The sequence below is a fragment of the Triticum urartu genome, unplaced genomic scaffold (genome assembly GCF_056163025.1).
Source record: "Triticum urartu cultivar PI428250 unplaced genomic scaffold, HENAU_Tu73 scaffold1, whole genome shotgun sequence".
Taxonomy (NCBI): domain Eukaryota; kingdom Viridiplantae; phylum Streptophyta; class Magnoliopsida; order Poales; family Poaceae; genus Triticum; species Triticum urartu.
The window spans coordinates 41,105-63,207 of NW_028259461.1; the positions used below are offsets into that span (position 1 = coordinate 41,105).

At 49.4% G+C, this 22,103-nt stretch overlaps 67 non-coding genes across 67 annotated transcripts; all 67 read right to left on the reverse strand.

The window, feature by feature from the left end:
- Positions 1 to 140: 140 nt before the first annotated feature.
- LOC147955163 (5S ribosomal RNA) lies at positions 141 to 259 on the reverse strand. Its single transcript, XR_015613073.1, has one exon. It is a non-coding gene; the product is annotated as a 5S ribosomal RNA (ribosomal RNA).
- A 211-nt stretch (positions 260 to 470) lies between these two features.
- LOC147955164 (5S ribosomal RNA) lies at positions 471 to 589 on the reverse strand. Its single transcript, XR_015613074.1, has one exon. It is a non-coding gene; the product is annotated as a 5S ribosomal RNA (ribosomal RNA).
- Positions 590 to 799: 210 nt separating this feature from the next.
- Positions 800 to 918, reverse strand: LOC147955165 (5S ribosomal RNA). The gene has a single exon (XR_015613075.1). It is a non-coding gene; the product is annotated as a 5S ribosomal RNA (ribosomal RNA).
- Positions 919 to 1,129: 211 nt separating this feature from the next.
- LOC147955166 (5S ribosomal RNA) lies at positions 1,130 to 1,248 on the reverse strand. Its single transcript, XR_015613076.1, has one exon. It is a non-coding gene; the product is annotated as a 5S ribosomal RNA (ribosomal RNA).
- A 209-nt stretch (positions 1,249 to 1,457) lies between these two features.
- LOC147955167 (5S ribosomal RNA) lies at positions 1,458 to 1,576 on the reverse strand. The gene has a single exon (XR_015613078.1). It is a non-coding gene; the product is annotated as a 5S ribosomal RNA (ribosomal RNA).
- Positions 1,577 to 1,786: 210 nt separating this feature from the next.
- On the reverse strand, positions 1,787 to 1,905 carry LOC147955168 (5S ribosomal RNA). Its single transcript, XR_015613081.1, has one exon. It is a non-coding gene; the product is annotated as a 5S ribosomal RNA (ribosomal RNA).
- Positions 1,906 to 2,115: 210 nt separating this feature from the next.
- LOC147955169 (5S ribosomal RNA) lies at positions 2,116 to 2,236 on the reverse strand. The gene has a single exon (XR_015612941.1). It is a non-coding gene; the product is annotated as a 5S ribosomal RNA (ribosomal RNA).
- A 209-nt stretch (positions 2,237 to 2,445) lies between these two features.
- On the reverse strand, positions 2,446 to 2,564 carry LOC147955170 (5S ribosomal RNA). The gene has a single exon (XR_015613092.1). It is a non-coding gene; the product is annotated as a 5S ribosomal RNA (ribosomal RNA).
- A 211-nt stretch (positions 2,565 to 2,775) lies between these two features.
- On the reverse strand, positions 2,776 to 2,894 carry LOC147955171 (5S ribosomal RNA). Its single transcript, XR_015613103.1, has one exon. It is a non-coding gene; the product is annotated as a 5S ribosomal RNA (ribosomal RNA).
- Positions 2,895 to 3,103: 209 nt separating this feature from the next.
- LOC147955172 (5S ribosomal RNA) lies at positions 3,104 to 3,222 on the reverse strand. The gene has a single exon (XR_015613113.1). It is a non-coding gene; the product is annotated as a 5S ribosomal RNA (ribosomal RNA).
- A 210-nt stretch (positions 3,223 to 3,432) lies between these two features.
- LOC147955173 (5S ribosomal RNA) lies at positions 3,433 to 3,551 on the reverse strand. The gene has a single exon (XR_015613114.1). It is a non-coding gene; the product is annotated as a 5S ribosomal RNA (ribosomal RNA).
- Positions 3,552 to 3,761: 210 nt separating this feature from the next.
- LOC147955174 (5S ribosomal RNA) lies at positions 3,762 to 3,880 on the reverse strand. The gene has a single exon (XR_015613115.1). It is a non-coding gene; the product is annotated as a 5S ribosomal RNA (ribosomal RNA).
- Positions 3,881 to 4,090: 210 nt separating this feature from the next.
- LOC147955175 (5S ribosomal RNA) lies at positions 4,091 to 4,209 on the reverse strand. Its single transcript, XR_015613116.1, has one exon. It is a non-coding gene; the product is annotated as a 5S ribosomal RNA (ribosomal RNA).
- A 209-nt stretch (positions 4,210 to 4,418) lies between these two features.
- On the reverse strand, positions 4,419 to 4,537 carry LOC147955176 (5S ribosomal RNA). Its single transcript, XR_015613117.1, has one exon. It is a non-coding gene; the product is annotated as a 5S ribosomal RNA (ribosomal RNA).
- A 209-nt stretch (positions 4,538 to 4,746) lies between these two features.
- On the reverse strand, positions 4,747 to 4,865 carry LOC147955177 (5S ribosomal RNA). The gene has a single exon (XR_015613118.1). It is a non-coding gene; the product is annotated as a 5S ribosomal RNA (ribosomal RNA).
- A 210-nt stretch (positions 4,866 to 5,075) lies between these two features.
- Positions 5,076 to 5,194, reverse strand: LOC147955178 (5S ribosomal RNA). The gene has a single exon (XR_015613120.1). It is a non-coding gene; the product is annotated as a 5S ribosomal RNA (ribosomal RNA).
- Positions 5,195 to 5,403: 209 nt separating this feature from the next.
- On the reverse strand, positions 5,404 to 5,522 carry LOC147955179 (5S ribosomal RNA). Its single transcript, XR_015613121.1, has one exon. It is a non-coding gene; the product is annotated as a 5S ribosomal RNA (ribosomal RNA).
- Positions 5,523 to 5,731: 209 nt separating this feature from the next.
- Positions 5,732 to 5,850, reverse strand: LOC147955180 (5S ribosomal RNA). Its single transcript, XR_015613122.1, has one exon. It is a non-coding gene; the product is annotated as a 5S ribosomal RNA (ribosomal RNA).
- Positions 5,851 to 6,053: 203 nt separating this feature from the next.
- LOC147955181 (5S ribosomal RNA) lies at positions 6,054 to 6,172 on the reverse strand. Its single transcript, XR_015613123.1, has one exon. It is a non-coding gene; the product is annotated as a 5S ribosomal RNA (ribosomal RNA).
- A 209-nt stretch (positions 6,173 to 6,381) lies between these two features.
- Positions 6,382 to 6,500, reverse strand: LOC147955182 (5S ribosomal RNA). The gene has a single exon (XR_015613124.1). It is a non-coding gene; the product is annotated as a 5S ribosomal RNA (ribosomal RNA).
- A 209-nt stretch (positions 6,501 to 6,709) lies between these two features.
- LOC147955183 (5S ribosomal RNA) lies at positions 6,710 to 6,828 on the reverse strand. Its single transcript, XR_015613125.1, has one exon. It is a non-coding gene; the product is annotated as a 5S ribosomal RNA (ribosomal RNA).
- A 209-nt stretch (positions 6,829 to 7,037) lies between these two features.
- On the reverse strand, positions 7,038 to 7,156 carry LOC147955184 (5S ribosomal RNA). Its single transcript, XR_015613126.1, has one exon. It is a non-coding gene; the product is annotated as a 5S ribosomal RNA (ribosomal RNA).
- A 209-nt stretch (positions 7,157 to 7,365) lies between these two features.
- On the reverse strand, positions 7,366 to 7,484 carry LOC147955185 (5S ribosomal RNA). Its single transcript, XR_015613127.1, has one exon. It is a non-coding gene; the product is annotated as a 5S ribosomal RNA (ribosomal RNA).
- A 209-nt stretch (positions 7,485 to 7,693) lies between these two features.
- Positions 7,694 to 7,812, reverse strand: LOC147955186 (5S ribosomal RNA). The gene has a single exon (XR_015613128.1). It is a non-coding gene; the product is annotated as a 5S ribosomal RNA (ribosomal RNA).
- Positions 7,813 to 8,021: 209 nt separating this feature from the next.
- Positions 8,022 to 8,140, reverse strand: LOC147955187 (5S ribosomal RNA). Its single transcript, XR_015613129.1, has one exon. It is a non-coding gene; the product is annotated as a 5S ribosomal RNA (ribosomal RNA).
- Positions 8,141 to 8,349: 209 nt separating this feature from the next.
- LOC147955188 (5S ribosomal RNA) lies at positions 8,350 to 8,468 on the reverse strand. Its single transcript, XR_015613131.1, has one exon. It is a non-coding gene; the product is annotated as a 5S ribosomal RNA (ribosomal RNA).
- Positions 8,469 to 8,677: 209 nt separating this feature from the next.
- On the reverse strand, positions 8,678 to 8,796 carry LOC147955189 (5S ribosomal RNA). The gene has a single exon (XR_015613132.1). It is a non-coding gene; the product is annotated as a 5S ribosomal RNA (ribosomal RNA).
- A 209-nt stretch (positions 8,797 to 9,005) lies between these two features.
- On the reverse strand, positions 9,006 to 9,124 carry LOC147955190 (5S ribosomal RNA). The gene has a single exon (XR_015613133.1). It is a non-coding gene; the product is annotated as a 5S ribosomal RNA (ribosomal RNA).
- Positions 9,125 to 9,333: 209 nt separating this feature from the next.
- On the reverse strand, positions 9,334 to 9,452 carry LOC147955191 (5S ribosomal RNA). Its single transcript, XR_015613134.1, has one exon. It is a non-coding gene; the product is annotated as a 5S ribosomal RNA (ribosomal RNA).
- Positions 9,453 to 9,661: 209 nt separating this feature from the next.
- LOC147955192 (5S ribosomal RNA) lies at positions 9,662 to 9,780 on the reverse strand. The gene has a single exon (XR_015613135.1). It is a non-coding gene; the product is annotated as a 5S ribosomal RNA (ribosomal RNA).
- Positions 9,781 to 9,989: 209 nt separating this feature from the next.
- On the reverse strand, positions 9,990 to 10,108 carry LOC147955193 (5S ribosomal RNA). Its single transcript, XR_015613136.1, has one exon. It is a non-coding gene; the product is annotated as a 5S ribosomal RNA (ribosomal RNA).
- Positions 10,109 to 10,317: 209 nt separating this feature from the next.
- On the reverse strand, positions 10,318 to 10,436 carry LOC147955194 (5S ribosomal RNA). Its single transcript, XR_015613137.1, has one exon. It is a non-coding gene; the product is annotated as a 5S ribosomal RNA (ribosomal RNA).
- A 209-nt stretch (positions 10,437 to 10,645) lies between these two features.
- On the reverse strand, positions 10,646 to 10,764 carry LOC147955195 (5S ribosomal RNA). Its single transcript, XR_015613138.1, has one exon. It is a non-coding gene; the product is annotated as a 5S ribosomal RNA (ribosomal RNA).
- Positions 10,765 to 10,973: 209 nt separating this feature from the next.
- LOC147955196 (5S ribosomal RNA) lies at positions 10,974 to 11,092 on the reverse strand. The gene has a single exon (XR_015613139.1). It is a non-coding gene; the product is annotated as a 5S ribosomal RNA (ribosomal RNA).
- A 209-nt stretch (positions 11,093 to 11,301) lies between these two features.
- Positions 11,302 to 11,420, reverse strand: LOC147955197 (5S ribosomal RNA). The gene has a single exon (XR_015613140.1). It is a non-coding gene; the product is annotated as a 5S ribosomal RNA (ribosomal RNA).
- Positions 11,421 to 11,629: 209 nt separating this feature from the next.
- LOC147955198 (5S ribosomal RNA) lies at positions 11,630 to 11,748 on the reverse strand. The gene has a single exon (XR_015613142.1). It is a non-coding gene; the product is annotated as a 5S ribosomal RNA (ribosomal RNA).
- Positions 11,749 to 11,957: 209 nt separating this feature from the next.
- LOC147955199 (5S ribosomal RNA) lies at positions 11,958 to 12,076 on the reverse strand. The gene has a single exon (XR_015613143.1). It is a non-coding gene; the product is annotated as a 5S ribosomal RNA (ribosomal RNA).
- Positions 12,077 to 12,285: 209 nt separating this feature from the next.
- On the reverse strand, positions 12,286 to 12,404 carry LOC147955200 (5S ribosomal RNA). The gene has a single exon (XR_015613144.1). It is a non-coding gene; the product is annotated as a 5S ribosomal RNA (ribosomal RNA).
- Positions 12,405 to 12,613: 209 nt separating this feature from the next.
- LOC147955201 (5S ribosomal RNA) lies at positions 12,614 to 12,732 on the reverse strand. The gene has a single exon (XR_015613145.1). It is a non-coding gene; the product is annotated as a 5S ribosomal RNA (ribosomal RNA).
- Positions 12,733 to 12,941: 209 nt separating this feature from the next.
- On the reverse strand, positions 12,942 to 13,060 carry LOC147955202 (5S ribosomal RNA). Its single transcript, XR_015613146.1, has one exon. It is a non-coding gene; the product is annotated as a 5S ribosomal RNA (ribosomal RNA).
- A 209-nt stretch (positions 13,061 to 13,269) lies between these two features.
- LOC147955203 (5S ribosomal RNA) lies at positions 13,270 to 13,388 on the reverse strand. Its single transcript, XR_015613147.1, has one exon. It is a non-coding gene; the product is annotated as a 5S ribosomal RNA (ribosomal RNA).
- A 211-nt stretch (positions 13,389 to 13,599) lies between these two features.
- On the reverse strand, positions 13,600 to 13,718 carry LOC147955204 (5S ribosomal RNA). Its single transcript, XR_015613148.1, has one exon. It is a non-coding gene; the product is annotated as a 5S ribosomal RNA (ribosomal RNA).
- A 209-nt stretch (positions 13,719 to 13,927) lies between these two features.
- On the reverse strand, positions 13,928 to 14,046 carry LOC147955205 (5S ribosomal RNA). Its single transcript, XR_015613149.1, has one exon. It is a non-coding gene; the product is annotated as a 5S ribosomal RNA (ribosomal RNA).
- A 209-nt stretch (positions 14,047 to 14,255) lies between these two features.
- On the reverse strand, positions 14,256 to 14,374 carry LOC147955206 (5S ribosomal RNA). The gene has a single exon (XR_015613150.1). It is a non-coding gene; the product is annotated as a 5S ribosomal RNA (ribosomal RNA).
- A 209-nt stretch (positions 14,375 to 14,583) lies between these two features.
- On the reverse strand, positions 14,584 to 14,702 carry LOC147955207 (5S ribosomal RNA). The gene has a single exon (XR_015613151.1). It is a non-coding gene; the product is annotated as a 5S ribosomal RNA (ribosomal RNA).
- A 209-nt stretch (positions 14,703 to 14,911) lies between these two features.
- LOC147955208 (5S ribosomal RNA) lies at positions 14,912 to 15,030 on the reverse strand. The gene has a single exon (XR_015613153.1). It is a non-coding gene; the product is annotated as a 5S ribosomal RNA (ribosomal RNA).
- A 209-nt stretch (positions 15,031 to 15,239) lies between these two features.
- Positions 15,240 to 15,358, reverse strand: LOC147955209 (5S ribosomal RNA). The gene has a single exon (XR_015613154.1). It is a non-coding gene; the product is annotated as a 5S ribosomal RNA (ribosomal RNA).
- A 209-nt stretch (positions 15,359 to 15,567) lies between these two features.
- On the reverse strand, positions 15,568 to 15,686 carry LOC147955210 (5S ribosomal RNA). The gene has a single exon (XR_015613155.1). It is a non-coding gene; the product is annotated as a 5S ribosomal RNA (ribosomal RNA).
- Positions 15,687 to 15,895: 209 nt separating this feature from the next.
- LOC147955211 (5S ribosomal RNA) lies at positions 15,896 to 16,014 on the reverse strand. The gene has a single exon (XR_015613156.1). It is a non-coding gene; the product is annotated as a 5S ribosomal RNA (ribosomal RNA).
- Positions 16,015 to 16,223: 209 nt separating this feature from the next.
- LOC147955212 (5S ribosomal RNA) lies at positions 16,224 to 16,342 on the reverse strand. Its single transcript, XR_015613157.1, has one exon. It is a non-coding gene; the product is annotated as a 5S ribosomal RNA (ribosomal RNA).
- A 209-nt stretch (positions 16,343 to 16,551) lies between these two features.
- On the reverse strand, positions 16,552 to 16,670 carry LOC147955213 (5S ribosomal RNA). Its single transcript, XR_015613158.1, has one exon. It is a non-coding gene; the product is annotated as a 5S ribosomal RNA (ribosomal RNA).
- A 209-nt stretch (positions 16,671 to 16,879) lies between these two features.
- On the reverse strand, positions 16,880 to 16,998 carry LOC147955214 (5S ribosomal RNA). The gene has a single exon (XR_015613159.1). It is a non-coding gene; the product is annotated as a 5S ribosomal RNA (ribosomal RNA).
- Positions 16,999 to 17,207: 209 nt separating this feature from the next.
- LOC147955215 (5S ribosomal RNA) lies at positions 17,208 to 17,326 on the reverse strand. Its single transcript, XR_015613160.1, has one exon. It is a non-coding gene; the product is annotated as a 5S ribosomal RNA (ribosomal RNA).
- Positions 17,327 to 17,535: 209 nt separating this feature from the next.
- Positions 17,536 to 17,654, reverse strand: LOC147955216 (5S ribosomal RNA). The gene has a single exon (XR_015613161.1). It is a non-coding gene; the product is annotated as a 5S ribosomal RNA (ribosomal RNA).
- A 209-nt stretch (positions 17,655 to 17,863) lies between these two features.
- LOC147955217 (5S ribosomal RNA) lies at positions 17,864 to 17,982 on the reverse strand. Its single transcript, XR_015613162.1, has one exon. It is a non-coding gene; the product is annotated as a 5S ribosomal RNA (ribosomal RNA).
- Positions 17,983 to 18,191: 209 nt separating this feature from the next.
- Positions 18,192 to 18,310, reverse strand: LOC147955218 (5S ribosomal RNA). The gene has a single exon (XR_015613164.1). It is a non-coding gene; the product is annotated as a 5S ribosomal RNA (ribosomal RNA).
- A 209-nt stretch (positions 18,311 to 18,519) lies between these two features.
- On the reverse strand, positions 18,520 to 18,638 carry LOC147955219 (5S ribosomal RNA). The gene has a single exon (XR_015613165.1). It is a non-coding gene; the product is annotated as a 5S ribosomal RNA (ribosomal RNA).
- A 209-nt stretch (positions 18,639 to 18,847) lies between these two features.
- On the reverse strand, positions 18,848 to 18,967 carry LOC147955220 (5S ribosomal RNA). Its single transcript, XR_015612962.1, has one exon. It is a non-coding gene; the product is annotated as a 5S ribosomal RNA (ribosomal RNA).
- Positions 18,968 to 19,176: 209 nt separating this feature from the next.
- LOC147955221 (5S ribosomal RNA) lies at positions 19,177 to 19,295 on the reverse strand. Its single transcript, XR_015613166.1, has one exon. It is a non-coding gene; the product is annotated as a 5S ribosomal RNA (ribosomal RNA).
- A 209-nt stretch (positions 19,296 to 19,504) lies between these two features.
- LOC147955222 (5S ribosomal RNA) lies at positions 19,505 to 19,623 on the reverse strand. Its single transcript, XR_015613167.1, has one exon. It is a non-coding gene; the product is annotated as a 5S ribosomal RNA (ribosomal RNA).
- Positions 19,624 to 19,832: 209 nt separating this feature from the next.
- LOC147955223 (5S ribosomal RNA) lies at positions 19,833 to 19,951 on the reverse strand. Its single transcript, XR_015613168.1, has one exon. It is a non-coding gene; the product is annotated as a 5S ribosomal RNA (ribosomal RNA).
- Positions 19,952 to 20,160: 209 nt separating this feature from the next.
- LOC147955224 (5S ribosomal RNA) lies at positions 20,161 to 20,279 on the reverse strand. Its single transcript, XR_015613169.1, has one exon. It is a non-coding gene; the product is annotated as a 5S ribosomal RNA (ribosomal RNA).
- Positions 20,280 to 20,488: 209 nt separating this feature from the next.
- Positions 20,489 to 20,607, reverse strand: LOC147955225 (5S ribosomal RNA). Its single transcript, XR_015613170.1, has one exon. It is a non-coding gene; the product is annotated as a 5S ribosomal RNA (ribosomal RNA).
- Positions 20,608 to 20,816: 209 nt separating this feature from the next.
- LOC147955226 (5S ribosomal RNA) lies at positions 20,817 to 20,935 on the reverse strand. The gene has a single exon (XR_015613171.1). It is a non-coding gene; the product is annotated as a 5S ribosomal RNA (ribosomal RNA).
- A 209-nt stretch (positions 20,936 to 21,144) lies between these two features.
- Positions 21,145 to 21,263, reverse strand: LOC147955227 (5S ribosomal RNA). The gene has a single exon (XR_015613172.1). It is a non-coding gene; the product is annotated as a 5S ribosomal RNA (ribosomal RNA).
- A 209-nt stretch (positions 21,264 to 21,472) lies between these two features.
- Positions 21,473 to 21,591, reverse strand: LOC147955228 (5S ribosomal RNA). Its single transcript, XR_015613173.1, has one exon. It is a non-coding gene; the product is annotated as a 5S ribosomal RNA (ribosomal RNA).
- Positions 21,592 to 21,800: 209 nt separating this feature from the next.
- Positions 21,801 to 21,919, reverse strand: LOC147955229 (5S ribosomal RNA). Its single transcript, XR_015613175.1, has one exon. It is a non-coding gene; the product is annotated as a 5S ribosomal RNA (ribosomal RNA).
- Positions 21,920 to 22,103: the final 184 nt, after the last annotated feature.

Sequence of the window (22,103 nt, forward strand, 5' to 3'; positions counted from 1 at the left end):
TGCTTTCCCCGCCGCTACACGCGTGAATAATGACCAACGAGCTAAAACTTACCGCAAACGTGCAAAATAATAAAACGTGGTAAATATATGTCGCGGCCGTGAGCTTTCTTTTGCACGCCGCGCAAAAAAATTTTAAAAAGGGAATGCAACACGAGGACTTCCCAGGAGGTCACCCATCCTAGTACTACTCTCGCCCAAGCACGCTTAACTTCGGAGTTCTGATGGGATCCGGTGCTTTAGTGCTGGTATGATCGCATCCGACATGTTACCCCCCGTCTTCGTCCCTTATGCTTGCCCCTCCCAGCTCCACTACAAAGACGATCGTACTTTGCTTTCCCCCGCCGCTACACGCGTGAATAATGACCAACGAGCTAAAACTTACCGCAAACGTGCAAAATAATAAAACGTGGTAAATATATGTCGCGGCCGTGAGCTTTCTTTTGCACGCCGCGCAAAAAAATTTTAAAAAGGGAATGCAACACGAGGACTTCCCAGGAGGTCACCCATCCTAGTACTACTCTCGCCCAAGCACGCTTAACTTCGGAGTTCTGATGGGATCCGGTGCTTTAGTGCTGGTATGATCGCATCCGACATGTTACCCCCGTCTTCGTCCCTTATGCTTGCCCCTCCCAGCTCCACTACAAAGACGATCGTACTTTGCTTTCCCCGCCGCTACAACGCGTGAATAATGACCAACGAGCTAAAACTTACCGCAAACGTGCAAAATAATAAAACGTGGTAAATATATGTCGCGGCCGTGAGCTTTCTTTTGCACGCCGCGCAAAAAAATTTTAAAAAGGGAATGCAACACGAGGACTTCCCAGGAGGTCACCCATCCTAGTACTACTCTCGCCCAAGCACGCTTAACTTCGGAGTTCTGATGGGATCCGGTGCTTTAGTGCTGGTATGATCGCATCCGACATGTTACCCCCGTCTTCGTCCCTTATGCTTGCCCCTCCCAGCTCCACTACAAAGACGATCGTACTTTGCTTTCCCCCGCCGCTACAACGCGTGAATAATGACCAACGAGCTAAAACTTACCGCAAACGTGCAAAATAATAAAACGTGGTAAATATATGTCGCGGCCGTGAGCTTTCTTTTGCACGCCGCGCAAAAAAATTTTAAAAAGGGAATGCAACACGAGGACTTCCCAGGAGGTCACCCATCCTAGTACTACTCTCGCCCAAGCACGCTTAACTTCGGAGTTCTGATGGGATCCGGTGCTTTAGTGCTGGTATGATCGCATCCGACATGTTACCCCCGTCTTCGTCCCTTATGCTTGCCCCTCCCAGCTCCACTACAAAGACGATCGTACTTTGCTTTCCCCGCCGCTACACGCGTGAATAATGACCAACGAGCTAAAACTTACCGCAAACGTGCAAAATAATAAAACGTGGTAAATATATGTCGCGGCCGTGAGCTTTCTTTTGCACGCCGCGCAAAAAAATTTTAAAAAGGGAATGCAACACGAGGACTTCCCAGGAGGTCACCCATCCTAGTACTACTCTCGCCCAAGCACGCTTAACTTCGGAGTTCTGATGGGATCCGGTGCTTTAGTGCTGGTATGATCGCATCCGACATGTTACCCCCCGTCTTCGTCCCTTATGCTTGCCCCTCCCAGCTCCACTACAAAGACGATCGTACTTTGCTTTCCCCGCCGCTACACGCGTGAATAATGACCAACGAGCTAAAACTTACCGCAAACGTGCAAAATAATAAAACGTGGTAAATATATGTCGCGGCCGTGAGCTTTCTTTTGCACGCCGCGCAAAAAAATTTTAAAAAGGGAATGCAACACGAGGACTTCCCAGGAGGTCACCCATCCTAGTACTACTCTCGCCCAAGCACGCTTAACTTCGGAGTTCTGATGGGATCCGGTGCTTTAGTGCTGGTATGATCGCATCCGACATGTTACCCCCCGTCTTCGTCCCTTATGCTTGCCCCTCCCAGCTCCACTACAAAGACGATCGTACTTTGCTTTCCCCGCCGCTACACGCGTGAATAATGACCAACGAGCTAAAACTTACCGCAAACGTGCAAAATAATAAAACGTGGTAAATATATGTCGCGGCCGTGAGCTTTCTTTTGCACGCCGCGCAAAAAAATTTTAAAAAGGGAATGCAACACGAGGACTTCCCAGGAGGTCACCCATCCTAGTACTACTCTCGCGCCCAAGCACGCTTAACTTCGGAGTTCTGATGGGATCCGGTGCTTTAGTGCTGGTATGATCGCATCCGACATGTTACCCCCGTCTTCGTCCCTTATGCTTGCCCCTCCCAGCTCCACTACAAAGACGATCGTACTTTGCTTTCCCCGCCGCTACACGCGTGAATAATGACCAACGAGCTAAAACTTACCGCAAACGTGCAAAATAATAAAACGTGGTAAATATATGTCGCGGCCGTGAGCTTTCTTTTGCACGCCGCGCAAAAAAATTTTAAAAAGGGAATGCAACACGAGGACTTCCCAGGAGGTCACCCATCCTAGTACTACTCTCGCCCAAGCACGCTTAACTTCGGAGTTCTGATGGGATCCGGTGCTTTAGTGCTGGTATGATCGCATCCGACATGTTACCCCCCGTCTTCGTCCCTTATGCTTGCCCCTCCCAGCTCCACTACAAAGACGATCGTACTTTGCTTTCCCCGCCGCTACACGCGTGAATAATGACCAACGAGCTAAAACTTACCGCAAAACGTGCAAAATAATAAAACGTGGTAAATATATGTCGCGGCCGTGAGCTTTCTTTTGCACGCCGCGCAAAAAAATTTTAAAAAGGGAATGCAACACGAGGACTTCCCAGGAGGTCACCCATCCTAGTACTACTCTCGCCCAAGCACGCTTAACTTCGGAGTTCTGATGGGATCCGGTGCTTTAGTGCTGGTATGATCGCATCCGACATGTTACCCCCGTCTTCGTCCCTTATGCTTGCCCCTCCCAGCTCCACTACAAAGACGATCGTACTTTGCTTTCCCCGCCGCTACACGCGTGAATAATGACCAACGAGCTAAAACTTACCGCAAACGTGCAAAATAATAAAACGTGGTAAATATATGTCGCGGCCGTGAGCTTTCTTTTGCACGCCGCGCAAAAAAATTTTAAAAAGGGAATGCAACACGAGGACTTCCCAGGAGGTCACCCATCCTAGTACTACTCTCGCCCAAGCACGCTTAACTTCGGAGTTCTGATGGGATCCGGTGCTTTAGTGCTGGTATGATCGCATCCGACATGTTACCCCCGTCTTCGTCCCTTATGCTTGCCCCTCCCAGCTCCACTACAAAGACGATCGTACTTTGCTTTCCCCGCCGCTACACGCGTGAATAATGACCAACGAGCTAAAACTTACCGCAAACGTGCAAAATAATAAAACGTGGTAAATATATGTCGCGGCCGTGAGCTTTCTTTTGCACGCCGCGCAAAAAAAATTTTAAAAAGGGAATGCAACACGAGGACTTCCCAGGAGGTCACCCATCCTAGTACTACTCTCGCCCAAGCACGCTTAACTTCGGAGTTCTGATGGGATCCGGTGCTTTAGTGCTGGTATGATCGCATCCGACATGTTACCCCCCGTCTTCGTCCCTTATGCTTGCCCCTCCCAGCTCCACTACAAAGACGATCGTACTTTGCTTTCCCCGCCGCTACACGCGTGAATAATGACCAACGAGCTAAAACTTACCGCAAACGTGCAAAATAATAAAACGTGGTAAATATATGTCGCGGCCGTGAGCTTTCTTTTGCACGCCGCGCAAAAAAATTTTAAAAAGGGAATGCAACACGAGGACTTCCCAGGAGGTCACCCATCCTAGTACTACTCTCGCCCAAGCACGCTTAACTTCGGAGTTCTGATGGGATCCGGTGCTTTAGTGCTGGTATGATCGCATCCGACATGTTACCCCCGTCTTCGTCCCTTATGCTTGCCCCTCCCAGCTCCACTACAAAGACGATCGTACTTTGCTTTCCCCCGCCGCTACACGCGTGAATAATGACCAACGAGCTAAAACTTACCGCAAACGTGCAAAATAATAAAACGTGGTAAATATATGTCGCGGCCGTGAGCTTTCTTTTGCACGCCGCGCAAAAAAATTTTAAAAAGGGAATGCAACACGAGGACTTCCCAGGAGGTCACCCATCCTAGTACTACTCTCGCCCAAGCACGCTTAACTTCGGAGTTCTGATGGGATCCGGTGCTTTAGTGCTGGTATGATCGCATCCGACATGTTACCCCCGTCTTCGTCCCTTATGCTTGCCCCTCCCAGCTCCACTACAAAGACGATCGTACTTTGCTTTCCCCGCCGCTACACGCGTGAATAATGACCAACGAGCTAAAACTTACCGCAAACGTGCAAAATAATAAAACGTGGTAAATATATGTCGCGGCCGTGAGCTTTCTTTTGCACGCCGCGCAAAAAAATTTTAAAAAGGGAATGCAACACGAGGACTTCCCAGGAGGTCACCCATCCTAGTACTACTCTCGCCCAAGCACGCTTAACTTCGGAGTTCTGATGGGATCCGGTGCTTTAGTGCTGGTATGATCGCATCCGACATGTTACCCCCGTCTTCGTCCCTTATGCTTGCCCCTCCCAGCTCCACTACAAAGACGATCGTACTTTGCTTTCCCCGCCGCTACACGCGTGAATAATGACCAACGAGCTAAAGCTTACCGCAAACGTGCAAAATAATAAAACGTGGTAAATATATGTCGCGGCCGTGAGCTTTCTTTTGCACGCCGCGCAAAAAAATTTTAAAAAGGGAATGCAACACGAGGACTTCCCAGGAGGTCACCCATCCTAGTACTACTCTCGCCCAAGCACGCTTAACTTCGGAGTTCTGATGGGATCCGGTGCTTTAGTGCTGGTATGATCGCATCCGACATGTTACCCCCGTCTTCGTCCCTTATGCTTGCCCCTCCCAGCTCCACTACAAAGACGATCGTACTTTGCTTTCCCCCGCCGCTACACGCGTGAATAATGACCAACGAGCTAAAGCTTACCGCAAACGTGCAAAATAATAAAACGTGGTAAATATATGTCGCGGCCGTGAGCTTTCTTTTGCACGCCGCGCAAAAAAATTTTAAAAAGGGAATGCAACACGAGGACTTCCCAGGAGGTCACCCATCCTAGTACTACTCTCGCCCAAGCACGCTTAACTTCGGAGTTCTGATGGGATCCGGTGCTTTAGTGCTGGTATGATCGCATCCGACATGTTACCCCCGTCTTCGTCCCTTATGCTTGCCCCTCCCAGCTCCACTACAAAGACGATCGTACTTTGCTTTCCCCGCCGCTACACGCGTGAATAATGACCAACGAGCTAAAGCTTACCGCAAACGTGCAAAATAATAAAACGTGGTAAATATATGTCGCGGCCGTGAGCTTTCTTTTGCACGCCGCGCAAAAAAATTTTAAAAAGGGAATGCAACACGAGGACTTCCCAGGAGGTCACCCATCCTAGTACTACTCTCGCCCAAGCACGCTTAACTTCGGAGTTCTGATGGGATCCGGTGCTTTAGTGCTGGTATGATCGCATCCGACATGTTACCCCCGTCTTCGTCCCTTATGCTTGCCCCTCCCAGCTCCACTACAAAGACGATCGTACTTTGCTTTCCCCGCCGCTACACGCGTGAATAATGACCAACGAGCTAAAACTTACCGCAAACGTGCAAAATAATAAAACGTGGTAAATATATGTCGCGGCCGTGAGCTTTCTTTTGCACGCCGCGCAAAAAAATTTTAAAAAGGGAATGCAACACGAGGACTTCCCAGGAGGTCACCCATCCTAGTACTACTCTCGCCCAAGCACGCTTAACTTCGGAGTTCTGATGGGATCCGGTGCTTTAGTGCTGGTATGATCGCATCCGACATGTTACCCCCGTCTTCGTCCCTTATGCTTGCCCCTCCCAGCTCCACTACAAAGACGATCGTACTTTGCTTTCCCCGCCGCTACAAATAATGACCAACGAGCTAAAACTTACCGCAAACGTGCAAAATAATAAAACGTGGTAAATATATGTCGCGGCCGTGAGCTTTCTTTTGCACGCCGCGCAAAAAAATTTTAAAAAGGGAATGCAACACGAGGACTTCCCAGGAGGTCACCCATCCTAGTACTACTCTCGCCCAAGCACGCTTAACTTCGGAGTTCTGATGGGATCCGGTGCTTTAGTGCTGGTATGATCGCATCCGACATGTTACCCCCGTCTTCGTCCCTTATGCTTGCCCCTCCCAGCTCCACTACAAAGACGATCGTACTTTGCTTTCCCCGCCGCTACACGCGTGAATAATGACCAACGAGCTAAAACTTACCGCAAACGTGCAAAATAATAAAACGTGGTAAATATATGTCGCGGCCGTGAGCTTTCTTTTGCACGCCGCGCAAAAAAATTTTAAAAAGGGAATGCAACACGAGGACTTCCCAGGAGGTCACCCATCCTAGTACTACTCTCGCCCAAGCACGCTTAACTTCGGAGTTCTGATGGGATCCGGTGCTTTAGTGCTGGTATGATCGCATCCGACATGTTACCCCCGTCTTCGTCCCTTATGCTTGCCCCTCCCAGCTCCACTACAAAGACGATCGTACTTTGCTTTCCCCGCCGCTACACGCGTGAATAATGACCAACGAGCTAAAACTTACCGCAAACGTGCAAAATAATAAAACGTGGTAAATATATGTCGCGGCCGTGAGCTTTCTTTTGCACGCCGCGCAAAAAAATTTTAAAAAGGGAATGCAACACGAGGACTTCCCAGGAGGTCACCCATCCTAGTACTACTCTCGCCCAAGCACGCTTAACTTCGGAGTTCTGATGGGATCCGGTGCTTTAGTGCTGGTATGATCGCATCCGACATGTTACCCCCGTCTTCGTCCCTTATGCTTGCCCCTCCCAGCTCCACTACAAAGACGATCGTACTTTGCTTTCCCCGCCGCTACACGCGTGAATAATGACCAACGAGCTAAAACTTACCGCAAACGTGCAAAATAATAAAACGTGGTAAATATATGTCGCGGCCGTGAGCTTTCTTTTGCACGCCGCGCAAAAAAATTTTAAAAAGGGAATGCAACACGAGGACTTCCCAGGAGGTCACCCATCCTAGTACTACTCTCGCCCAAGCACGCTTAACTTCGGAGTTCTGATGGGATCCGGTGCTTTAGTGCTGGTATGATCGCATCCGACATGTTACCCCCGTCTTCGTCCCTTATGCTTGCCCCTCCCAGCTCCACTACAAAGACGATCGTACTTTGCTTTCCCCGCCGCTACACGCGTGAATAATGACCAACGAGCTAAAACTTACCGCAAACGTGCAAAATAATAAAACGTGGTAAATATATGTCGCGGCCGTGAGCTTTCTTTTGCACGCCGCGCAAAAAAATTTTAAAAAGGGAATGCAACACGAGGACTTCCCAGGAGGTCACCCATCCTAGTACTACTCTCGCCCAAGCACGCTTAACTTCGGAGTTCTGATGGGATCCGGTGCTTTAGTGCTGGTATGATCGCATCCGACATGTTACCCCCGTCTTCGTCCCTTATGCTTGCCCCTCCCAGCTCCACTACAAAGACGATCGTACTTTGCTTTCCCCGCCGCTACACGCGTGAATAATGACCAACGAGCTAAAACTTACCGCAAACGTGCAAAATAATAAAACGTGGTAAATATATGTCGCGGCCGTGAGCTTTCTTTTGCACGCCGCGCAAAAAAATTTTAAAAAGGGAATGCAACACGAGGACTTCCCAGGAGGTCACCCATCCTAGTACTACTCTCGCCCAAGCACGCTTAACTTCGGAGTTCTGATGGGATCCGGTGCTTTAGTGCTGGTATGATCGCATCCGACATGTTACCCCCGTCTTCGTCCCTTATGCTTGCCCCTCCCAGCTCCACTACAAAGACGATCGTACTTTGCTTTCCCCGCCGCTACACGCGTGAATAATGACCAACGAGCTAAAACTTACCGCAAACGTGCAAAATAATAAAACGTGGTAAATATATGTCGCGGCCGTGAGCTTTCTTTTGCACGCCGCGCAAAAAAATTTTAAAAAGGGAATGCAACACGAGGACTTCCCAGGAGGTCACCCATCCTAGTACTACTCTCGCCCAAGCACGCTTAACTTCGGAGTTCTGATGGGATCCGGTGCTTTAGTGCTGGTATGATCGCATCCGACATGTTACCCCCGTCTTCGTCCCTTATGCTTGCCCCTCCCAGCTCCACTACAAAGACGATCGTACTTTGCTTTCCCCGCCGCTACACGCGTGAATAATGACCAACGAGCTAAAACTTACCGCAAACGTGCAAAATAATAAAACGTGGTAAATATATGTCGCGGCCGTGAGCTTTCTTTTGCACGCCGCGCAAAAAAATTTTAAAAAGGGAATGCAACACGAGGACTTCCCAGGAGGTCACCCATCCTAGTACTACTCTCGCCCAAGCACGCTTAACTTCGGAGTTCTGATGGGATCCGGTGCTTTAGTGCTGGTATGATCGCATCCGACATGTTACCCCCGTCTTCGTCCCTTATGCTTGCCCCTCCCAGCTCCACTACAAAGACGATCGTACTTTGCTTTCCCCGCCGCTACACGCGTGAATAATGACCAACGAGCTAAAACTTACCGCAAACGTGCAAAATAATAAAACGTGGTAAATATATGTCGCGGCCGTGAGCTTTCTTTTGCACGCCGCGCAAAAAAATTTTAAAAAGGGAATGCAACACGAGGACTTCCCAGGAGGTCACCCATCCTAGTACTACTCTCGCCCAAGCACGCTTAACTTCGGAGTTCTGATGGGATCCGGTGCTTTAGTGCTGGTATGATCGCATCCGACATGTTACCCCCGTCTTCGTCCCTTATGCTTGCCCCTCCCAGCTCCACTACAAAGACGATCGTACTTTGCTTTCCCCGCCGCTACACGCGTGAATAATGACCAACGAGCTAAAACTTACCGCAAACGTGCAAAATAATAAAACGTGGTAAATATATGTCGCGGCCGTGAGCTTTCTTTTGCACGCCGCGCAAAAAAATTTTAAAAAGGGAATGCAACACGAGGACTTCCCAGGAGGTCACCCATCCTAGTACTACTCTCGCCCAAGCACGCTTAACTTCGGAGTTCTGATGGGATCCGGTGCTTTAGTGCTGGTATGATCGCATCCGACATGTTACCCCCGTCTTCGTCCCTTATGCTTGCCCCTCCCAGCTCCACTACAAAGACGATCGTACTTTGCTTTCCCCGCCGCTACACGCGTGAATAATGACCAACGAGCTAAAACTTACCGCAAACGTGCAAAATAATAAAACGTGGTAAATATATGTCGCGGCCGTGAGCTTTCTTTTGCACGCCGCGCAAAAAAATTTTAAAAAGGGAATGCAACACGAGGACTTCCCAGGAGGTCACCCATCCTAGTACTACTCTCGCCCAAGCACGCTTAACTTCGGAGTTCTGATGGGATCCGGTGCTTTAGTGCTGGTATGATCGCATCCGACATGTTACCCCCGTCTTCGTCCCTTATGCTTGCCCCTCCCAGCTCCACTACAAAGACGATCGTACTTTGCTTTCCCCGCCGCTACACGCGTGAATAATGACCAACGAGCTAAAACTTACCGCAAACGTGCAAAATAATAAAACGTGGTAAATATATGTCGCGGCCGTGAGCTTTCTTTTGCACGCCGCGCAAAAAAATTTTAAAAAGGGAATGCAACACGAGGACTTCCCAGGAGGTCACCCATCCTAGTACTACTCTCGCCCAAGCACGCTTAACTTCGGAGTTCTGATGGGATCCGGTGCTTTAGTGCTGGTATGATCGCATCCGACATGTTACCCCCGTCTTCGTCCCTTATGCTTGCCCCTCCCAGCTCCACTACAAAGACGATCGTACTTTGCTTTCCCCGCCGCTACACGCGTGAATAATGACCAACGAGCTAAAACTTACCGCAAACGTGCAAAATAATAAAACGTGGTAAATATATGTCGCGGCCGTGAGCTTTCTTTTGCACGCCGCGCAAAAAAATTTTAAAAAGGGAATGCAACACGAGGACTTCCCAGGAGGTCACCCATCCTAGTACTACTCTCGCCCAAGCACGCTTAACTTCGGAGTTCTGATGGGATCCGGTGCTTTAGTGCTGGTATGATCGCATCCGACATGTTACCCCCGTCTTCGTCCCTTATGCTTGCCCCTCCCAGCTCCACTACAAAGACGATCGTACTTTGCTTTCCCCGCCGCTACACGCGTGAATAATGACCAACGAGCTAAAACTTACCGCAAACGTGCAAAATAATAAAACGTGGTAAATATATGTCGCGGCCGTGAGCTTTCTTTTGCACGCCGCGCAAAAAAATTTTAAAAAGGGAATGCAACACGAGGACTTCCCAGGAGGTCACCCATCCTAGTACTACTCTCGCCCAAGCACGCTTAACTTCGGAGTTCTGATGGGATCCGGTGCTTTAGTGCTGGTATGATCGCATCCGACATGTTACCCCCGTCTTCGTCCCTTATGCTTGCCCCTCCCAGCTCCACTACAAAGACGATCGTACTTTGCTTTCCCCGCCGCTACACGCGTGAATAATGACCAACGAGCTAAAACTTACCGCAAACGTGCAAAATAATAAAACGTGGTAAATATATGTCGCGGCCGTGAGCTTTCTTTTGCACGCCGCGCAAAAAAATTTTAAAAAGGGAATGCAACACGAGGACTTCCCAGGAGGTCACCCATCCTAGTACTACTCTCGCCCAAGCACGCTTAACTTCGGAGTTCTGATGGGATCCGGTGCTTTAGTGCTGGTATGATCGCATCCGACATGTTACCCCCGTCTTCGTCCCTTATGCTTGCCCCTCCCAGCTCCACTACAAAGACGATCGTACTTTGCTTTCCCCGCCGCTACACGCGTGAATAATGACCAACGAGCTAAAACTTACCGCAAACGTGCAAAATAATAAAACGTGGTAAATATATGTCGCGGCCGTGAGCTTTCTTTTGCACGCCGCGCAAAAAAATTTTAAAAAGGGAATGCAACACGAGGACTTCCCAGGAGGTCACCCATCCTAGTACTACTCTCGCCCAAGCACGCTTAACTTCGGAGTTCTGATGGGATCCGGTGCTTTAGTGCTGGTATGATCGCATCCGACATGTTACCCCCGTCTTCGTCCCTTATGCTTGCCCCTCCCAGCTCCACTACAAAGACGATCGTACTTTGCTTTCCCCGCCGCTACACGCGTGAATAATGACCAACGAGCTAAAACTTACCGCAAACGTGCAAAATAATAAAACGTGGTAAATATATGTCGCGGCCGTGAGCTTTCTTTTGCACGCCGCGCAAAAAAATTTTAAAAAGGGAATGCAACACGAGGACTTCCCAGGAGGTCACCCATCCTAGTACTACTCTCGCCCAAGCACGCTTAACTTCGGAGTTCTGATGGGATCCGGTGCTTTAGTGCTGGTATGATCGCATCCGACATGTTACCCCCGTCTTCGTCCCTTATGCTTGCCCCTCCCAGCTCCACTACAAAGACGATCGTACTTTGCTTTCCCCGCCGCTACACGCGTGAATAATGACCAACGAGCTAAAACTTACCGCAAACGTGCAAAATAATAAAACGTGGTAAATATATGTCGCGGCCGTGAGCTTTCTTTTGCACGCCGCGCAAAAAAATTTTAAAAAGGGAATGCAACACGAGGACTTCCCAGGAGGTCACCCATCCTAGTACTACTCTCGCCCAAGCACGCTTAACTTCGGAGTTCTGATGGGATCCGGTGCTTTAGTGCTGGTATGATCGCATCCGACATGTTACCCCCGTCTTCGTCCCTTATGCTTGCCCCTCCCAGCTCCACTACAAAGACGATCGTACTTTGCTTTCCCCGCCGCTACACGCGTGAATAATGACCAACGAGCTAAAACTTACCGCAAACGTGCAAAATAATAAAACGTGGTAAATATATGTCGCGGCCGTGAGCTTTCTTTTGCACGCCGCGCAAAAAAATTTTAAAAAGGGAATGCAACACGAGGACTTCCCAGGAGGTCACCCATCCTAGTACTACTCTCGCCCAAGCACGCTTAACTTCGGAGTTCTGATGGGATCCGGTGCTTTAGTGCTGGTATGATCGCATCCGACATGTTACCCCCGTCTTCGTCCCTTATGCTTGCCCCTCCCAGCTCCACTACAAAGACGATCGTACTTTGCTTTCCCCGCCGCTACACGCGTGAATAATGACCAACGAGCTAAAACTTACCGCAAACGTGCAAAATAATAAAACGTGGTAAATATATGTCGCGGCCGTGAGCTTTCTTTTGCACGCCGCGCAAAAAAATTTTAAAAAGGGAATGCAACACGAGGACTTCCCAGGAGGTCACCCATCCTAGTACTACTCTCGCCCAAGCACGCTTAACTTCGGAGTTCTGATGGGATCCGGTGCTTTAGTGCTGGTATGATCGCATCCGACATGTTACCCCCGTCTTCGTCCCTTATGCTTGCCCCTCCCAGCTCCACTACAAAGACGATCGTACTTTGCTTTCCCCGCCGCTACACGCGTGAATAATGACCAACGAGCTAAAACTTACCGCAAACGTGCAAAATAATAAAACGTGGTAAATATATGTCGCGGCCGTGAGCTTTCTTTTGCACGCCGCGCAAAAAAATTTTAAAAAGGGAATGCAACACGAGGACTTCCCAGGAGGTCACCCATCCTAGTACTACTCTCGCCCAAGCACGCTTAACTTCGGAGTTCTGATGGGATCCGGTGCTTTAGTGCTGGTATGATCGCATCCGACATGTTACCCCCGTCTTCGTCCCTTATGCTTGCCCCTCCCAGCTCCACTACAAAGACGATCGTACTTTGCTTTCCCCGCCGCTACACGCGTGAATAATGACCAACGAGCTAAAACTTACCGCAAACGTGCAAAATAATAAAACGTGGTAAATATATGTCGCGGCCGTGAGCTTTCTTTTGCACGCCGCGCAAAAAAATTTTAAAAAGGGAATGCAACACGAGGACTTCCCAGGAGGTCACCCATCCTAGTACTACTCTCGCCCAAGCACGCTTAACTTCGGAGTTCTGATGGGATCCGGTGCTTTAGTGCTGGTATGATCGCATCCGACATGTTACCCCCGTCTTCGTCCCTTATGCTTGCCCCTCCCAGCTCCACTACAAAGACGATCGTACTTTGCTTTCCCCGCCGCTACACGCGTGAATAATGACCAACGAGCTAAAACTTACCGCAAACGTGCAAAATAATAAAACGTGGTAAATATATGTCGCGGCCGTGAGCTTTCTTTTGCACGCCGCGCAAAAAAATTTTAAAAAGGGAATGCAACACGAGGACTTCCCAGGAGGTCACCCATCCTAGTACTACTCTCGCCCAAGCACGCTTAACTTCGGAGTTCTGATGGGATCCGGTGCTTTAGTGCTGGTATGATCGCATCCGACATGTTACCCCCGTCTTCGTCCCTTATGCTTGCCCCTCCCAGCTCCACTACAAAGACGATCGTACTTTGCTTTCCCCGCCGCTACACGCGTGAATAATGACCAACGAGCTAAAACTTACCGCAAACGTGCAAAATAATAAAACGTGGTAAATATATGTCGCGGCCGTGAGCTTTCTTTTGCACGCCGCGCAAAAAAATTTTAAAAAAAGGGAATGCAACACGAGGACTTCCCAGGAGGTCACCCATCCTAGTACTACTCTCGCCCAAGCACGCTTAACTTCGGAGTTCTGATGGGATCCGGTGCTTTAGTGCTGGTATGATCGCATCCGACATGTTACCCCCGTCTTCGTCCCTTATGCTTGCCCCTCCCAGCTCCACTACAAAGACGATCGTACTTTGCTTTCCCCGCCGCTACACGCGTGAATAATGACCAACGAGCTAAAACTTACCGCAAACGTGCAAAATAATAAAACGTGGTAAATATATGTCGCGGCCGTGAGCTTTCTTTTGCACGCCGCGCAAAAAAATTTTAAAAAGGGAATGCAACACGAGGACTTCCCAGGAGGTCACCCATCCTAGTACTACTCTCGCCCAAGCACGCTTAACTTCGGAGTTCTGATGGGATCCGGTGCTTTAGTGCTGGTATGATCGCATCCGACATGTTACCCCCGTCTTCGTCCCTTATGCTTGCCCCTCCCAGCTCCACTACAAAGACGATCGTACTTTGCTTTCCCCGCCGCTACACGCGTGAATAATGACCAACGAGCTAAAACTTACCGCAAACGTGCAAAATAATAAAACGTGGTAAATATATGTCGCGGCCGTGAGCTTTCTTTTGCACGCCGCGCAAAAAAATTTTAAAAAGGGAATGCAACACGAGGACTTCCCAGGAGGTCACCCATCCTAGTACTACTCTCGCCCAAGCACGCTTAACTTCGGAGTTCTGATGGGATCCGGTGCTTTAGTGCTGGTATGATCGCATCCGACATGTTACCCCCGTCTTCGTCCCTTATGCTTGCCCCTCCCAGCTCCACTACAAAGACGATCGTACTTTGCTTTCCCCGCCGCTACACGCGTGAATAATGACCAACGAGCTAAAACTTACCGCAAACGTGCAAAATAATAAAACGTGGTAAATATATGTCGCGGCCGTGAGCTTTCTTTTGCACGCCGCGCAAAAAAATTTTAAAAAGGGAATGCAACACGAGGACTTCCCAGGAGGTCACCCATCCTAGTACTACTCTCGCCCAAGCACGCTTAACTTCGGAGTTCTGATGGGATCCGGTGCTTTAGTGCTGGTATGATCGCATCCGACATGTTACCCCCGTCTTCGTCCCTTATGCTTGCCCCTCCCAGCTCCACTACAAAGACGATCGTACTTTGCTTTCCCCGCCGCTACACGCGTGAATAATGACCAACGAGCTAAAACTTACCGCAAACGTGCAAAATAATAAAACGTGGTAAATATATGTCGCGGCCGTGAGCTTTCTTTTGCACGCCGCGCAAAAAAATTTTAAAAAGGGAATGCAACACGAGGACTTCCCAGGAGGTCACCCATCCTAGTACTACTCTCGCCCAAGCACGCTTAACTTCGGAGTTCTGATGGGATCCGGTGCTTTAGTGCTGGTATGATCGCATCCGACATGTTACCCCCGTCTTCGTCCCTTATGCTTGCCCCTCCCAGCTCCACTACAAAGACGATCGTACTTTGCTTTCCCCGCCGCTACACGCGTGAATAATGACCAACGAGCTAAAACTTACCGCAAACGTGCAAAATAATAAAACGTGGTAAATATATGTCGCGGCCGTGAGCTTTCTTTTGCACGCCGCGCAAAAAAATTTTAAAAAGGGAATGCAACACGAGGACTTCCCAGGAGGTCACCCATCCTAGTACTACTCTCGCCCAAGCACGCTTAACTTCGGAGTTCTGATGGGATCCGGTGCTTTAGTGCTGGTATGATCGCATCCGACATGTTACCCCCGTCTTCGTCCCTTATGCTTGCCCCTCCCAGCTCCACTACAAAGACGATCGTACTTTGCTTTCCCCGCCGCTACACGCGTGAATAATGACCAACGAGCTAAAACTTACCGCAAACGTGCAAAATAATAAAACGTGGTAAATATATGTCGCGGCCGTGAGCTTTCTTTTGCACGCCGCGCAAAAAAATTTTAAAAAGGGAATGCAACACGAGGACTTCCCAGGAGGTCACCCATCCTAGTACTACTCTCGCCCAAGCACGCTTAACTTCGGAGTTCTGATGGGATCCGGTGCTTTAGTGCTGGTATGATCGCATCCGACATGTTACCCCCGTCTTCGTCCCTTATGCTTGCCCCTCCCAGCTCCACTACAAAGACGATCGTACTTTGCTTTCCCCGCCGCTACACGCGTGAATAATGACCAACGAGCTAAAACTTACCGCAAACGTGCAAAATAATAAAACGTGGTAAATATATGTCGCGGCCGTGAGCTTTCTTTTGCACGCCGCGCAAAAAAATTTTAAAAAGGGAATGCAACACGAGGACTTCCCAGGAGGTCACCCATCCTAGTACTACTCTCGCCCAAGCACGCTTAACTTCGGAGTTCTGATGGGATCCGGTGCTTTAGTGCTGGTATGATCGCATCCGACATGTTACCCCCGTCTTCGTCCCTTATGCTTGCCCCTCCCAGCTCCACTACAAAGACGATCGTACTTTGCTTTCCCCGCCGCTACACGCGTGAATAATGACCAACGAGCTAAAACTTACCGCAAACGTGCAAAATAATAAAACGTGGTAAATATATGTCGCGGCCGTGAGCTTTCTTTTGCACGCCGCGCAAAAAAATTTTAAAAAGGGAATGCAACACGAGGACTTCCCAGGAGGTCACCCATCCTAGTACTACTCTCGCCCAAGCACGCTTAACTTCGGAGTTCTGATGGGATCCGGTGCTTTAGTGCTGGTATGATCGCATCCGACATGTTACCCCCGTCTTCGTCCCTTATGCTTGCCCCTCCCAGCTCCACTACAAAGACGATCGTACTTTGCTTTCCCCGCCGCTACACGCGTGAATAATGACCAACGAGCTAAAACTTACCGCAAACGTGCAAAATAATAAAACGTGGTAAATATATGTCGCGGCCGTGAGCTTTCTTTTGCACGCCGCGCAAAAAAATTTTAAAAAGGGAATGCAACACGAGGACTTCCCAGGAGGTCACCCATCCTAGTACTACTCTCGCCCAAGCACGCTTAACTTCGGAGTTCTGATGGGATCCGGTGCTTTAGTGCTGGTATGATCGCATCCGACATGTTACCCCCGTCTTCGTCCCTTATGCTTGCCCCTCCCAGCTCCACTACAAAGACGATCGTACTTTGCTTTCCCCGCCGCTACACGCGTGAATAATGACCAACGAGCTAAAACTTACCGCAAACGTGCAAAATAATAAAACGTGGTAAATATATGTCGCGGCCGTGAGCTTTCTTTTGCACGCCGCGCAAAAAAATTTTAAAAAGGGAATGCAACACGAGGACTTCCCAGGAGGTCACCCATCCTAGTACTACTCTCGCCCAAGCACGCTTAACTTCGGAGTTCTGATGGGATCCGGTGCTTTAGTGCTGGTATGATCGCATCCGACATGTTACCCCCGTCTTCGTCCCTTATGCTTGCCCCTCCCAGCTCCACTACAAAGACGATCGTACTTTGCTTTCCCCGCCGCTACACGCGTGAATAATGACCAACGAGCTAAAACTTACCGCAAACGTGCAAAATAATAAAACGTGGTAAATATATGTCGCGGCCGTGAGCTTTCTTTTGCACGCCGCGCAAAAAAATTTTAAAAAGGGAATGCAACACGAGGACTTCCCAGGAGGTCACCCATCCTAGTACTACTCTCGCCCAAGCACGCTTAACTTCGGAGTTCTGATGGGATCCGGTGCTTTAGTGCTGGTATGATCGCATCCGACATGTTACCCCCGTCTTCGTCCCTTATGCTTGCCCCTCCCAGCTCCACTACAAAGACGATCGTACTTTGCTTTCCCCGCCGCTACACGCGTGAATAATGACCAACGAGCTAAAACTTACCGCAAACGTGCAAAATAATAAAACGTGGTAAATATATGTCGCGGCCGTGAGCTTTCTTTTGCACGCCGCGCAAAAAAATTTTAAAAAGGGAATGCAACACGAGGACTTCCCAGGAGGTCACCCATCCTAGTACTACTCTCGCCCAAGCACGCTTAACTTCGGAGTTCTGATGGGATCCGGTGCTTTAGTGCTGGTATGATCGCATCCGACATGTTACCCCCGTCTTCGTCCCTTATGCTTGCCCCTCCCAGCTCCACTACAAAGACGATCGTACTTTGCTTTCCCCGCCGCTACACGCGTGAATAATGACCAACGAGCTAAAACTTACCGCAAACGTGCAAAATAATAAAACGTGGTAAATATATGTCGCGGCCGTGAGCTTTCTTTTGCACGCCGCGCAAAAAAATTTTAAAAAGGGAATGCAACACGAGGACTTCCCAGGAGGTCACCCATCCTAGTACTACTCTCGCCCAAGCACGCTTAACTTCGGAGTTCTGATGGGATCCGGTGCTTTAGTGCTGGTATGATCGCATCCGACATGTTACCCCCGTCTTCGTCCCTTATGCTTGCCCCTCCCAGCTCCACTACAAAGACGATCGTACTTTGCTTTCCCCGCCGCTACACGCGTGAATAATGACCAACGAGCTAAAACTTACCGCAAACGTGCAAAATAATAAAACGTGGTAAATATATGTCGCGGCCGTGAGCTTTCTTTTGCACGCCGCGCAAAAAAATTTTAAAAAGGGAATGCAACACGAGGACTTCCCAGGAGGTCACCCATCCTAGTACTACTCTCGCCCAAGCACGCTTAACTTCGGAGTTCTGATGGGATCCGGTGCTTTAGTGCTGGTATGATCGCATCCGACATGTTACCCCCGTCTTCGTCCCTTATGCTTGCCCCTCCCAGCTCCACTACAAAGACGATCGTACTTTGCTTTCCCCGCCGCTACACGCGTGAATAATGACCAACGAGCTAAAACTTACCGCAAACGTGCAAAATAATAAAACGTGGTAAATATATGTCGCGGCCGTGAGCTTTCTTTTGCACGCCGCGCAAAAAAATTTTAAAAAGGGAATGCAACACGAGGACTTCCCAGGAGGTCACCCATCCTAGTACTACTCTCGCCCAAGCACGCTTAACTTCGGAGTTCTGATGGGATCCGGTGCTTTAGTGCTGGTATGATCGCATCCGACATGTTACCCCCGTCTTCGTCCCTTATGCTTGCCCCTCCCAGCTCCACTACAAAGACGATCGTACTTTGCTTTCCCCGCCGCTACACGCGTGAATAATGACCAACGAGCTAAAACTTACCGCAAACGTGCAAAATAATAAAACGTGGTAAATATATGTCGCGGCCGTGAGCTTTCTTTTGCACGCCGCGCAAAAAAATTTTAAAAAGGGAATGCAACACGAGGACTTCCCAGGAGGTCACCCATCCTAGTACTACTCTCAGCCCAAGCACGCTTAACTTCGGAGTTCTGATGGGATCCGGTGCTTTAGTGCTGGTATGATCGCATCCGACATGTTACCCCCGTCTTCGTCCCTTATGCTTGCCCCTCCCAGCTCCACTACAAAGACGATCGTACTTTGCTTTCCCCGCCGCTACACGCGTGAATAATGACCAACGAGCTAAAACTTACCGCAAACGTGCAAAATAATAAAACGTGGTAAATATATGTCGCGGCCGTGAGCTTTCTTTTGCACGCCGCGCAAAAAAATTTTAAAAAGGGAATGCAACACGAGGACTTCCCAGGAGGTCACCCATCCTAGTACTACTCTCGCCCAAGCACGCTTAACTTCGGAGTTCTGATGGGATCCGGTGCTTTAGTGCTGGTATGATCGCATCCGACATGTTACCCCCGTCTTCGTCCCTTATGCTTGCCCCTCCCAGCTCCACTACAAAGACGATCGTACTTTGCTTTCCCCGCCGCTACACGCGTGAATAATGACCAACGAGCTAAAACTTACCGCAAACGTGCAAAATAATAAAACGTGGTAAATATATGTCGCGGCCGTGAGCTTTCTTTTGCACGCCGCGCAAAAAAATTTTAAAAAGGGAATGCAACACGAGGACTTCCCAGGAGGTCACCCATCCTAGTACTACTCTCGCCCAAGCACGCTTAACTTCGGAGTTCTGATGGGATCCGGTGCTTTAGTGCTGGTATGATCGCATCCGACATGTTACCCCCGTCTTCGTCCCTTATGCTTGCCCCTCCCAGCTCCACTACAAAGACGATCGTACTTTGCTTTCCCCGCCGCTACACGCGTGAATAATGACCAACGAGCTAAAACTTACCGCAAACGTGCAAAATAATAAAACGTGGTAAATATATGTCGCGGCCGTGAGCTTTCTTTTGCACGCCGCGCAAAAAAATTTTAAAAAGGGAATGCAACACGAGGACTTCCCAGGAGGTCACCCATCCTAGTACTACTCTCGCCCAAGCACGCTTAACTTCGGAGTTCTGATGGGATCCGGTGCTTTAGTGCTGGTATGATCGCATCCGACATGTTACCCCCGTCTTCGTCCCTTATGCTTGCCCCTCCCAGCTCCACTACAAAGACGATCGTACTTTGCTTTCCCCGCCGCTACACGCGTGAATAATGACCAACGAGCTAAAACTTACCGCAAACGTGCAAAATAATAAAACGTGGTAAATATATGTCGCGGCCGTGAGCTTTCTTTTGCACGCCGCGCAAAAAAATTTTAAAAAGGGAATGCAACACGAGGACTTCCCAGGAGGTCACCCATCCTAGTACTACTCTCGCCCAAGCACGCTTAACTTCGGAGTTCTGATGGGATCCGGTGCTTTAGTGCTGGTATGATCGCATCCGACATGTTACCCCCGTCTTCGTCCCTTATGCTTGCCCCTCCCAGCTCCACTACAAAGACGATCGTACTTTGCTTTCCCCGCCGCTACACGCGTGAATAATGACCAACGAGCTAAAACTTACCGCAAACGTGCAAAATAATAAAACGTGGTAAATATATGTCGCGGCCGTGAGCTTTCTTTTGCACGCCGCGCAAAAAAATTTTAAAAAGGGAATGCAACACGAGGACTTCCCAGGAGGTCACCCATCCTAGTACTACTCTCGCCCAAGCACGCTTAACTTCGGAGTTCTGATGGGATCCGGTGCTTTAGTGCTGGTATGATCGCATCCGACATGTTACCCCCGTCTTCGTCCCTTATGCTTGCCCCTCCCAGCTCCACTACAAAGACGATCGTACTTTGCTTTCCCCGCCGCTACACGCGTGAATAATGACCAACGAGCTAAAACTTACCGCAAACGTGCAAAATAATAAAACGTGGTAAATATATGTCGCGGCCGTGAGCTTTCTTTTGCACGCCGCGCAAAAAAATTTTAAAAAGGGAATGCAACACGAGGACTTCCCAGGAGGTCACCCATCCTAGTACTACTCTCGCCCAAGCACGCTTAACTTCGGAGTTCTGATGGGATCCGGTGCTTTAGTGCTGGTATGATCGCATCCGACATGTTACCCCCGTCTTCGTCCCTTATGCTTGCCCCTCCCAGCTCCACTACAAAGACGATCGTACTTTGCTTTCCCCGCCGCTACACGCGTGAATAATGACCAACGAGCTAAAACTTACCGCAAACGTGCAAAATAATAAAACGTGGTAAATATATGTCGCGGCCGTGAGCTTTCTTTTGCACGCCGCGCAAAAAAATTTTAAAAAGGGAATGCAACACGAGGACTTCCCAGGAGGTCACCCATCCTAGTACTACTCTCGCCCAAGCACGCTTAACTTCGGAGTTCTGATGGGATCCGGTGCTTTAGTGCTGGTATGATCGCATCCGACATGTTACCCCCGTCTTCGTCCCTTATGCTTGCCCCTCCCAGCTCCACTACAAAGACGATCGTACTTTGCTTTCCCCGCCGCTACACGCGTGAATAATGACCAACGAGCTAAAACTTACCGCAAACGTGCAAAATAATAAAACGTGGTAAATATATGTCGCGGCCGTGAGCTTTCTTTTGCACGCCGCGCAAAAAAATTTTAAAAAGGGAATGCAACACGAGGACTTCCCAGGAGGTCACCCATCCTAGTACTACTCTCGCCCAAGCACGCTTAACTTCGGAGTTCTGATGGGATCCGGTGCTTTAGTGCTGGTATGATCGCATCCGACATGTTACCCCCGTCTTCGTCCCTTATGCTTGCCCCTCCCAGCTCCACTACAAAGACGATCGTACTTTGCTTTCCCCGCCGCTACACGCGTGAATAATGACCAACGAGCTAAAACTTACCGCAAACGTGCAAAATAATAAAACGTGGTAAATATATGTCGCGGCCGTGAGCTTTCTTTTGCACGCCGCGCAAAAAAATTTTAAAAAGGGAATGCAACACGAGGACTTCCCAGGAGGTCACCCATCCTAGTACTACTCTCGCCCAAGCACGCTTAACTTCGGAGTTCTGATGGGATCCGGTGCTTTAGTGCTGGTATGATCGCATCCGACATGTTACCCCCGTCTTCGTCCCTTATGCTTGCCCCTCCCAGCTCCACTACAAAGACGATCGTACTTTGCTTTCCCCGCCGCTACACGCGTGAATAATGACCAACGAGCTAAAACTTACCGCAAACGTGCAAAATAATAAAACGTGGTAAATATATGTCGCGGCCGTGAGCTTTCTTTTGCA